Source organism: Tachysurus fulvidraco, chromosome 1 (genome assembly GCF_022655615.1).
Source record: "Tachysurus fulvidraco isolate hzauxx_2018 chromosome 1, HZAU_PFXX_2.0, whole genome shotgun sequence".
In the NCBI taxonomy this organism is placed as follows: domain Eukaryota; kingdom Metazoa; phylum Chordata; class Actinopteri; order Siluriformes; family Bagridae; genus Tachysurus; species Tachysurus fulvidraco.
The window spans coordinates 28,740,280-28,752,652 of record NC_062518.1 but is presented as its reverse complement, the minus strand read 5'-3'; positions in this window follow the sequence as shown (position 1 = coordinate 28,752,652).

The following is a 12,373-nucleotide window of genomic DNA, read 5'->3' as shown; positions in this document are numbered from 1 at the left end:
TCTACACACTGACTCCCTCTCACACAGTAGGATCGCCTGATGTGGTTAGACATGTAAGCTGAATTATGCATGTATGTACACTATAACACATAAGCCGAATGCCGAAGCCTACACACACTCCTCCTTCTTCATCCACCTCTCTTCTTTCTTCTCATTTTTATTAATGTCCCATAAAGATCTGCGTGTAGTAGGAGGTTAACAGGCTCAGAGTGTTCTGGCAATGTGAAAGACTGCAGTCAATAGAGTGAGTGAACTCTAGGCCCACACTGAAAAAGGGGATAATTGACTCAGCAGGCACACCCTTCCCCCACGGCAATGCTCAATGGATACGCACACACACACACACACACACACACACACACACACACACACACACACACACACACACACACACAAACATATTTTCATTGCCTGCTTCTGGACTCCATAGGGAAGTTTATATCCACCCCTGTTGTTTCTCCGCCTCCTTGCATTTCCAAATGCAAGGAAAATTCTATTATCATCTTACAAAAGTCTGTAATTAATCAGTAGAAGGCAACTCTAAATTGTAGGATACATTTGCTTCTGTTTAATGCAATGTCTTGGAATATTTTAGGATGTATATGGCTATATTATTATTTAGTTGTTTTTTTATTATAGATTTTAGGGTTGAGGAGCAGGGTTGTCATAGAGACACAATCTAAGTAGATAACCATAGCAACTAGCTCAAAGTCAAGATCAAAATATTGGGGTCATTGTGTGTGTGTGCGTGTGTGTGTGTGTGTGTCCACCCATTTTACTATTTCATAGTGTTCTATTTTGCAAGTGTTCTATGTAGAAATGTCAATCACCATGGCAGGACCTGTCGGAAATCATTCCTGGCACACTGCCATAGAAAATGAGGCCCAGGTGATTGTTGTCAAGGAAACCCAAATCTCCCTAGGTGAGTGTTGGCATGCCAACCTGTACCACCCCAGGCCAGTGGCAAGGTGAACTCCCCTCCTTAAATAAATCACCTACATTACCCAGTCCACAGAGCTTTATTAGATAGAGGAATATGACATCTGGAATAGGAATAAGACTTGACTTAACTTAGTAGTTTAACTCTTTTTACCAGATGACAAAAATGGTATTTGTGCATGTTTTGGTTATGTCCATGTTTGGCATTTAATTCCTCTGTCATGTCACACTCTACAGTGTTGTTTAATGACTCATTTTAAATTAGACACAAATTTGTGTCGTTTCCAAAGTATTTCTGTTTCTCCACAGCCGACTAAGGGAAATTATATAGCAAAAAATGGTTCATTTTTTTTTACTCAAACGTTTACATCTTCAAAATACATGGTGAGATCAAATCCATTTCTACTCTCTAAGATGCCAAGTGCTTGTCCATAAGCATTTAAAATCTGAAAGCATAATCTTCAACCTCTAAAATTCTGTGTATGGATATACCAGAGGGAAAAAACACACTAAAGTCCTGACTAATTTTATATCAGACTTGCAACAAGAAAATAATTCACTTATTTCTAATTGAATATGACCGATAAGTCGATTTTAATTCTGCTGACAGAATGGAACACCGGTGCACTGGTAAAAGGTTTAACACTGAGACAGTGGAAAATTTTATATTAAACTGCTTTTCTTCAAGAACGATACCAATGTTGTCCATGATATACTATAATATTTTCAACTAAACGTTCTTTTGGTTCTTTTCGTTTTCACTTGTAGTCATCCAACATATGATATTACTTTTCCCAGTAGCAGTGTTGCCTGTATTTAATATGATACCAAGCATGATGACATTGGATTTTCTTACATCCCTAAGGGTGCTTGATTGAATAATGGCTAGGTAACTAGAGCTTGAGGCTTTTAAGAGAAACTGCCCCAGTACTGAATTAACATCGAGTTTGATAGAGACCAACACCCAAAAGCACGGTCATAAAATGCATTCTGAAACTTATACCGAATCAAAAGCATGTTTTAATGACCAAATGGCCAAATCTAGAAGCTTCAGCAGACTAATTTTGGAACATGATCTCCATTTACAATATGTCATCAGATCTGTATAATGTCATTGCAGAGAAGTGTTAATGAAGGACACTAAAAAAAACTATTGTGAATTTTTTAAAAAAAAGTCAGCATATAGTTGCACACATCTAAGATAAAATCTTTCTCCAAGCTCATAGTTAGAGTGACTCAAAAATATATGAAGGCAAGAACAAGCAAGCAGAAAAACTGAATGAAGTACTGGTTGTGTTAATAATCAGTTTTATTTGCAAAGAAAAATAAGCAGAATTGGATTTTAGCAAAGGGCATTGCTTTCCCATCCTGATCCTGTGACTTTAGTCCCTATTCAAATATATATCGTACACACTGGCAGTGGTGGCTCAGGTGATCAAAGCTCTGGGATGTTGACTGGATGATCTGTGTTCAAGCCCCAGTACTGCCACTGTTGGGACCATGAGCAAGAACCTTAACCCTCTCTGCTCCAAGGGATGCTGTATCATGGCTGAACCTGTGCTCTAACCTCAACCTCCAAAGTTGGGATATATGAAGGAAAAAAATTCATTGTAATGTATATGCGACAAAAAGCAACATGCCTACGCCTTTGGACACTAGATGACATGACAGATGGCATGACAACCATCTACAAAATAGCAGAATAAAAATATTAAAAAATATTTATTCAGTTCAGTCAGAAGATGGCAGTAAAAGCACAATTTCACTCTAAACTAACCTTTCTGCAACAGTGTGTCCTCAAATAATATACAGCACACATGCTGGCCGATATATTGAGAATACTTTTTGGAGACTAAGCAAAAATGTGAACTGCAGTCTGGGTAAGTTTGAAACTCAAAGCTTAAACCTGTCGCAATAAAGATTTACACAAACACTTGTGGCAACACGTCTGGGGACCATCAGCCATCAAATTCTACAGTGTGACATTACCAAATACCTCCGATTACCCTGAATGAGTGTCACGTACACACAAACACACAACAGTTAATCATGGAAATATAAAAACGTGTGTGTCTGTGTGTCCAAACTAGGTTAGGGAAAAACTGTCAGTTTTGATCTTGTGACGATAAGTATCAATAAGGCTAATAGTTTTTTTTATACAAATCTGCAGCACATACTGTGTGTAATTTTTATTTTATATATATATATATATATATATCTATATATATATATATATATATATATATATATAAAAATATATATATATATATATAAATGTGTGTGTATTAGTTATTTATGTTATATATTAAAATTATTGAATTATTTACATGTTATTTATTTACTTGTTTATTAAATATTTATATACATATTTTTTTTCTCAAAATGTTTGCGTTAGGTTTAGGTGTGTTAAAGAGAGAGAGAAAATATTATTTTTTTTTTTCATAAAAACCCTCGACAATTACAGAAATGAAAGAGACTATGCCACTCAATCTGTTCTATTATTAGAGGATTTTGAAGATACAACAAGCAACAGTAGAAGCCAAGCATAACTGATGAATGCAACAGAAAGGCTTTTGGCAATGCAACAATACATCTGCCTGTCAATCTGCCATGCAAAGCACAACAATCTGGACATTAGATATGGTCATTAAATCACGGTTTCATTAAACACCACACAAACTTTCTCACATCACTGAAAGTGTCTTATTCCTTCATAATTAGTGTAGAGCAAGGAAAATAGAGATGCACTAATGGAAAAATGCTGTTTTTTTTATTTTAGGTAAAAATTACCTTATACTAACTCAGGTATCAAGTGTCATTCACTGCTCTGCCTATTAAAAACGGTTGAACCTAAACCCAGCCCAACAAGATAAAAGAAGGGAACTGTATAAACTATTCCACTGTTTTGTATAGTTCAGAAAGTGAGTTAATAAAAATAGTAATAACAAAGATGAATGAAATTCTAATAAAATAATTCTAATTAAAATATAGTCAGTGTCACACAGCTGAGAAGGCTGAAATTGCGAGTGCTACCGAGAGTAGAAACAAGCAATCTGATCCAAAACAGGCAGCATTACAGATAGGATGTCCATCACAAAAACTAGAGGGACAAAGCGGATTAAATGCCAAAATATAGCAAACATACTGAGCATCTATGCAGCAAAATACAGATCTGCACAGATACTTCAAACTGAATGAAAGTTCATAGTTTCTATTTATAGTGTGTGCGAATAGAACCATCAGTAATCAGACATCTGGGTGTTGTAGTCCATGCCAGCCATATTTGTAGACAGTGTTCTCGGAGGAATGGAAACTGACCCCGATTTTGGAAAGAACAAAAGCAGGGTTTATTTAAAAGGTATATACACAAAAAAAAAATCAGGAAGCAAAAAACATGAGATTGAAAATTTGAATACATGATTTTCAGAGCTCAGTAGATCAATCCCAACATACAGACCTCAAATACATCTGTCCCAGATGTGCAGCAATCAGGAAAATATTAAAGCCTGCTAATATTGTGTAGAGCCCCCTTGTACTGCCAAAGCTCTGACATGTGGAGGCATGGACTCCACAAGACCTCGGAAGGTGTGCTGTGAAATCTGAAACCAAGAGGTTAGCAGCAGATCATTTATACACTTCACCTAGTAGTGGTTTTTATGTTACAGCTGATCAGTTTTAATACAACCCAGTCACAGAATTGACTCTTGGATGTTAAAGCTCTCATAGGAGACATTACTGTATCATAAGGGCTATATGGATGAGGATACGAGGCATGATGCTGGCTCACTGGCAGATCTTAGTCATCGGAGGTAAACAGGGTTGGGAGGTATGATATTTCTGTCTCGGATGAGAAACTCTACAGTAGCCTACAGTACATAAAAGCACCTCTGGAGGAACTCTCATGCAAAGTGTTAGTAGCACAGCAAGAGCATGTGTCAGAGGGCAACATTTAGATAGAGAGAGAGATAAAGAGATAGATAATGTCCATCCGTCATTTCTGAAATTATTACGGTCTTTACATTTGTCCATTTTCGGGTTTCTAACCCAAATTTCAATGTGTTCGATCGTTGGAATGTTGAATTATTCTCAGTAAATTCTCTATCCTGGTCAGGGTGACAGTGTATCAAACACTGCAAGGAACAAATATACCCAGAATGAGACGCCATCATAGGGTAATTTAAAGCTGTCAGTAAAAATAGCATGCATGAGAAGGAAGGAAAAAAATGGAATGGAAATCAAACACAGGAAGAATCCAGGAAACCTGCACCTGTAAGATGGCAGCTCTGCCCTCTATACCACCGTGCCACCCTCATGCTTAGATCATGCCACAGAAAGCAGATAAATGACTTAACTCATAGCAGGAGTGCCAAACTCTACTGATGCCTCTGTATGCTCTCAAAGCCCAGTAGAACATCTAGGAACAACGATTCCTTATAAATCCAGACAGGAGAGACTATTTCCAGCTACAGTACATCCTTGGAGTAAAATTCTACCCAAAATTTAAATAATCAAGCCGGGTATATTAGATATTAAAATGCATGTGTTAGTTAAAATACAGAGATGTTTGAGTTCAAACCTTATGGGCATACATTACAACACACACATATGCACATTTGTGCATTATCTGCGGCTGAATGTCTTAGCATTAGCTAAGTAGGCCGTTCAGCTCCGTTATATTCCATCCTATGTAGGTTACAACGAAAGTGAATGGGTAACCTTTTGGGATTTGCCCCAACTAAAAAATGGCTTGCATCACGGGAAAGAAATGTATGGTTGCTTAATAGTGAAAATAAAATGTAACAATATAAATGTAAAATAAATGCAAGTGTGTAAATCAGAATTAGTAATGTTTAAAACTGGTTAAAATATTATGAATGCTAGCCACTTAAATATAATTAAAAATAGAGTTAAAGATTATACTAGTCTGAAGATTTTTGAGCAGAGAAGCAATTTCAACTTTATCTGTATCTGTGGGCCACAGCTTGCCTTGCATAGAACACGAGGAAAAAGATTGCCAGCACTTTCTTATAAAGAAGTGCTGAGCACACTGATAATTAAGTATGGCACCGCTCACATGATGGAGGAAATATTGACAAAGTGAAGAACTATGGGTAAGTTTCAAAGCTGAACCAAAACTTTTACATATGGGGGTATTATTAATTGCAGGTGATGGAAGAGCAGGCTGTTGTTCAGAAAGCTTTTAGCATCTTAATGTGGACAATCAGACCATGGTCAAGAGTGTGTGACATACTGTACACCACCTCACGGTCTCTGTATGATGTGTACTTTTCTACCAAAATGTTACCAAGAAAAGAAGGAATGAGTGGTAAAGCATCTCATAAATAATTTCTTAAAATACAAGAGAATAAAACTAGCACTACAGTGAGAAATAGTCAATACAATTCTGTAAAACATTAACATGACAAATGTGATGGAGATTTTCTGGGGTACCTAAAAAGAAACACTGGAAAAGTTCTTCTTTCTGGGAATAGAAAGACTTAGAAATACAATTTAATCCTCCCCTGCCGGGCTCAGACAAAAGACACACACAAGCCAGACATCCACAGAACTCTAATGTGGGTGTTGTGTTCATGTACAAGCTGATAATGATATTTAGTACAGGAAACCATTCATACAGCAAACAACTGTTCCAGCTTTGCATTCACAAAAAAGAACATGGATCCTACAAATAACTGCTTTTGTTTTATCAGTTACTGGAGATCTGCAGTTTTATCAGCAATTACAACTAACATAATTTTATCAGTATCTATCAAGTGCTTCTGTTTGTGTCATATCAGAAAGTCTAGAATTGGCAAGTCGATGTTATGCCTATCGTAACTTAAACATTTCAAATTAATATCAGTTTTCATGAGTTTGAGGTATTATCGATTGCATCCAGCCCTACAAGTCTGGTTTCTTCTGGTATCTCACTAACTTCTTGTGAGGCAACAAGCTACCCAATGCCCTTATCTGCCTCCCCATATTTGTTGTCTCTAATCACATTATAATGCCTTGCTATCTATCCATACTCTAGTTTCTCACTCTGTTTTTCACATGCATTTGCCCTCTGTCTTGATACTGTCTTAAAATATACAAGCAATAGCTCTACAGTGTTGTTCCAAAAGTCTCCATACATTGTGGAAATGAAAACTTTTTATCAAATGTCTTACAAGATTGGTCATACTTATTTTATATTTATGTTTCATATCTATTTATTTCCTTGTATTTATAAATTTTCAGATATACATTAACACTAGCTTTGACAGAAGAAAATCATTCTCCAGGTTGGATCACAAAGATTGTGCTGAACATTAACTCAAAGTACATCAAATCACACACAACATTGTCACCGAACTTATTGACAAATTCAAACAGAGAGAGAGAGAGAGAGAGAGAGAGAGAGAGAGAGAGAGAGACTTAATACACTCTGTTGTATAAGAGTAAGAAAACAATGAGGGCATTCTGTATAAAAAAAAATAAAAACTCCAGGGTGGTAACAGTAATTCTGGCTGGTTTTGGGACACATCACACCACCCCGTCACTGATTATTATTTTCCTATAATTATACACCCAATCATGTTACTTAAAACATGGTTGTGCCGAAGCCGTGGCCTGGACACATTTATCAGACAAAGAGTCTGAGCAAACCCTTATGTTGCATTAGCTAAGAGCCAATATGACATGATGGAGTTGCTTTGTATTGATCTGCTGCTGTGGTTTAGCCAACCAACTATTCAGTGTGATGATGGATCTGAGTGCAAAATGTGTGCGTGTCTGCAAGCCCTAAAGTACTCAGAGAAATATTTGCAAAAAAAAAAGTTTTCCTGATGCTAATTGTTCATTCCACAGGGTTTTATCTCTGGACCTAAATTTTTGACCCCTCATTGACCTTTAGACAATATCATGGAAGTAGTTTTTGCTTGTCAGTAGAATGACATATGTAACCCTATTTTTAACCAATAAGGTTATAAAATAATTACCTTATTTTATTTTATTTACCCTTAACAAAGAAACCTGGATTCCCGCCAGTTGAATGGTGAATTGGCCGGTAGTATTCTATTTACGTCAGGCTAAAATCACAATCTCTCAGTGTTATATTAACCATCCCGATAAATGAAACAAGAATACAAATGTAAAGTAGTAAAACTAACATCCATCCATTTTCTACCGCTTATCCAGAGTAAAACTAACAATCAATATTTATTTTTTTATTCTAGATTTGTTATTTTAGTTCTGACATAGTTATCAGTTCAACAAAATGTATAAAACCATTATGCAAAAGTAGATGATGGAAAATTTGAAACCCGAAACCAAAATAAAACACGTATCAAATGGTGTTACAACCCGGTATTTATACTTTAAATTAGGTTTATCACATCACATGAGATTAAACTTCACTCTTTAGTAACATGAAACACCTCAAAACATATAAAGCAATACAAAAAAATATATATAACCAGAACCCAATATGAATAGTATTTTACAGTTTATAAGAACCAACAACTCAGTCACACACACACTAGTGTTTCGTTGGGGCCCAGTTGGTGCACATTCGCAGTGTAAAGGATAATGACAAATCCTCTTAAGCACAAACTTTGAAAATGGATCCAATACATCCATCCGAGGAAAACAAGATGAAACGTGAATAAACTCACGATTACCAGTAATCAATTCTTCCTGTGTGATGAGTCAGGCCATTCCAAGCACAGAGCAAACATGCAAACTTTACAGCAACAGCAAAACAACACATCCAGTGGCAAATGAGGAAGTCCTAGGTCCAACTCGATCCCGTCTGCAGTCACTGTCCACGCACACGTTGTTACTGTAATAGTGTAAGGATGTAAAAAAAAAATGATGTAATACTGATACATTGAACGGTTTGATATAAGTCAAAAGATGATCTGTGTTTGAAATGCTGTTTTATTTACATTACAATATGCAGGGTTTGCTTGTTTACATTCCACTTTCTTTTGCTGTAAGTTTAATGATCTCTCTGTGATCGATTGCTAATGCCTCGTTCAGCCTATGTGCGGCGCGTGCAGCTGACGTTCGTCCATTACAACATTGGACGTGACTGAAGCCACATCGTATCCGTGTCATGTTTTCTATTCCCTCTTATACAGGTAAGAACGAGGGTTGTATATTGTGTGAACAAGTCATATATGTGTTTTATATTGTAAGGAACATGCGGGGAGTAAATACTAATGGTTGTATTTATGTAAGTGCGTTTAGCAGGCTAGTGTGAAGTGTTGGCCAGTGTAGCCTGCGTGCTAGCTGTGGAGCACATGGTGGAGCACGTGGATCTAGTTTAACATCGTATCTATTGTGCTGTTTATTGCTCCAAACACAGAGTAAAGTTTAATCTATTTTATTTAAATAATCTTTTATTAAAAGTACTTTTTCAAGGTTATTTGTCAATACTGTTTGAAGATGCTGTAAATACATTTTGATATCTACTGTTTTATGAATGTTTAAAAACAGTATGAATGCTGTGAACACATTTTGGTCTGTTTTGGTAACTCATGTTAAAGGTTAACTCAGGTATTTTAGTAAGATAGTTATAACCTACCAGCTGATATTTTTCCTAATTGTGAAGTTTCTCAGAGAGACATTGTCATGCAAAAGGAAAATAACATGTGTAAGTGTGATGCTGTGTAAATGTTTTATGCTGTTCATGGTAAATGCATTACAACATTGGACGTGACTGAAGCTACATCGTGTCCGTGTCATGTTTTCTATTCCCTCTTATACAGAGGCGTAACATTTGGAGGCACCGCTGGGATTGGTGTGCAGCATGGTCCAGCATCTACAACAGATGTCCCCAGCCGTCACACATCCCTTTTAAACAACCCAGAACATCAGAAAGCAGCTGGCGAATCAGCGACAATGGTATTCCGATTGTCTTGGGCAGCCTGCATGTGATCTGAGATATTTCTGCATACCAGGAGAGCTGCTACGACTACCTAAAGATTGAAAGGTACCACTTCACTGCTAGTATATACACACACTCAGCTGGGAAGATGGAGTCGACAGGGTTAGAGGAGTCACAGCTTGAGGTCGTTAAGGGCGTTGTGTCTGTTTGGTGGAGCTGTGTGACTACCTAATCATTGCGGGAGCAGAGGTCGAACATGCTACCAACAAGGGTCGAACTGCTCTCATCACGCTAATTTCAAACCACATACAGAGAGGAGAGCTAGACGAGCTTGAGGATAAAGGTATGGCTGACTTACTCCATCTTCAAGACAAAACTTCTGAGATCCAGATAGCTGCTAAAGCTGGAACATCAAAACAAGTAGGCAAACAACAGGATGGGGAGGAAAAAGAAATATTGGAGGGAATTAAGGCCTTGCAGCTTCAGTTAACAAATGTACAGAAACAGAATGAGAACCATAACCCAGAGACAAAAGAAATTAAAAACATTACCCCAACCAGACAGTCACCACAGCGTGTAGTTCACAGTCCTGCACTTCACCCATGGCAAAAGGACTTTAAGATAGCTGGACAAATCGGTGAGCCCGGTCAGAAAGACAAACTGACTTTTTCAAGTTTAGCATGTCAAATTGAACATGGTTTAAGTAAAGGGTTTCCCGAACTGGAGATAGTAGATGCAGTAAAAAGAGCGATATCTCCAGGCATGCAACTCCGCAGCTATTTAGAAGGCAAAACCAACCTGACCTTACCCACACTGCGGCGAATACTATGATGTCATTATCAAGAGAAGAGTGCAACCGACCTTTATAAGCAGTTGACCTCAGAGGTGCAGGGTATCAAAGAAACCCCACAGAACTTCTTTATTCGCACTTTCGACCTGAGACAAAAAATTTTGTTTGCTTCACAGGAATCTGAGTCAGGTCTCCAATATGACCCTGGGTTAGTGCAGAAGATGTTTTTACACACTGTGTTGACTGGTCTGCAGAACAACAACATCAGGCGGGATCTTCAGCCTTATTTGGAGCAAGCTGACATCTCTGATGAACTGTTGCTTGAGCGAGTGAATACAGCATGTGCTTATGAGACCGAGAGGCAGAACAAGAAAAAACTGTCAGGACAGCAAAGACCTGTTACCATCCATTCAGTCCAGTCCAGCGATGCTCCGGCTGAAAAGAATGAAAATCCACAAACTCAACAAAAGTCTAAGGTTTCCCCAGCTGTTCTTTCCCAGCTTGAGGAGATTAAATCTGAAATGGCTCTGTTGAAAGATCTTAAAGCTAAAGTGTCTCAAATTAGGGAGTCCATGCACCAGCCCCAGCACATGCCTAGACAACCACCGCCAGCAGAGGGGGGCGATGGCTCACCAGGACTGCAATTTACAGCTCAGCAGGTACAGGGCCCGGCACAGGGATACTGGTTTACTGCGGGCCCCAGGCACCGAGTAGGGACTGCTCAGTATCAGCAAAGGTTTGCCCCACAGCCCAGCTTCCCCCTATCAGATCACGGCCAAAGGAGAAAATGTTTTGGTTGTCAACAAAGTGGAGTCGAGGATTATTGCACACACTGTTACAGGTGTGGCAGTAGCGAGCACTTTCTTGCTGGTTGTCGAGCAAGGGGACGGAGACAGTTTGGAGATGAGTCTTTAAATGGGGGAAGGTCACTCGCACGGGTGAAAGACTAATTCTGAAGCAAGGTGTATCCTGTAAGAAAATGCTTTACTGTTCTACGTCTTGTCAAGTTAATAATGGGACAACACACAAGAGAGAATGTCAAGCACTCTCATGTATGACTACAAACACCACTCCAAAGAGGAAAAAGGGGGCTAGAAGGGCACCATTGGTAGGGGGAAAACACATGGTTGATTGCTTCATCCAAGGCCAAAGGGTTCAGGCTTTGTGGGACTCGGGCTCCCAAGTGACCATAATTGATGAGCTATGAAAAGAAACACACCTGCCAGACACAAAACTAAGAGACATATTAGAAATTCTGGATATAACACAGACTTTTGACATACAGGCAGCAAATGGGGAGAGCATGCCATACACAGGTTGGGTCGAGGTAACTTTTAGATTAGCTTCAGGGGCTGCATCCAACACAGAAGTTATTGTTCCCACACTTGTATTGAAGGGCGGTAAGCTTGTTCAACCCATCATTGGGTCTAATGTGATCAAGATTATCATAGACAGTGAACTGAAACAGTCAAACACCACTGACAGGGAAGGGCTAAGTAGAACAGTAAGGGCAGCCTTCCCAGGGCAAGCAACAGCTTTTGAAAAGCAGGTAGCTGCTGTTGTAGAGCAAGTCAGCACCCCACCAGTGGATGAGTATATAGTCAAAACAAAAAGGTAGAGGATCAACATACCAAAACGCACATCAGTCAGAGTTGAATGTCATGTAAACATGGATTTCCCACATAAAGACAACATATTTCTCTTCGAGCCAGATGTAAACCCCCGCTGGAGAGAGGGACTCAAACTATGTGACATGCTCATGAAAGTCAATA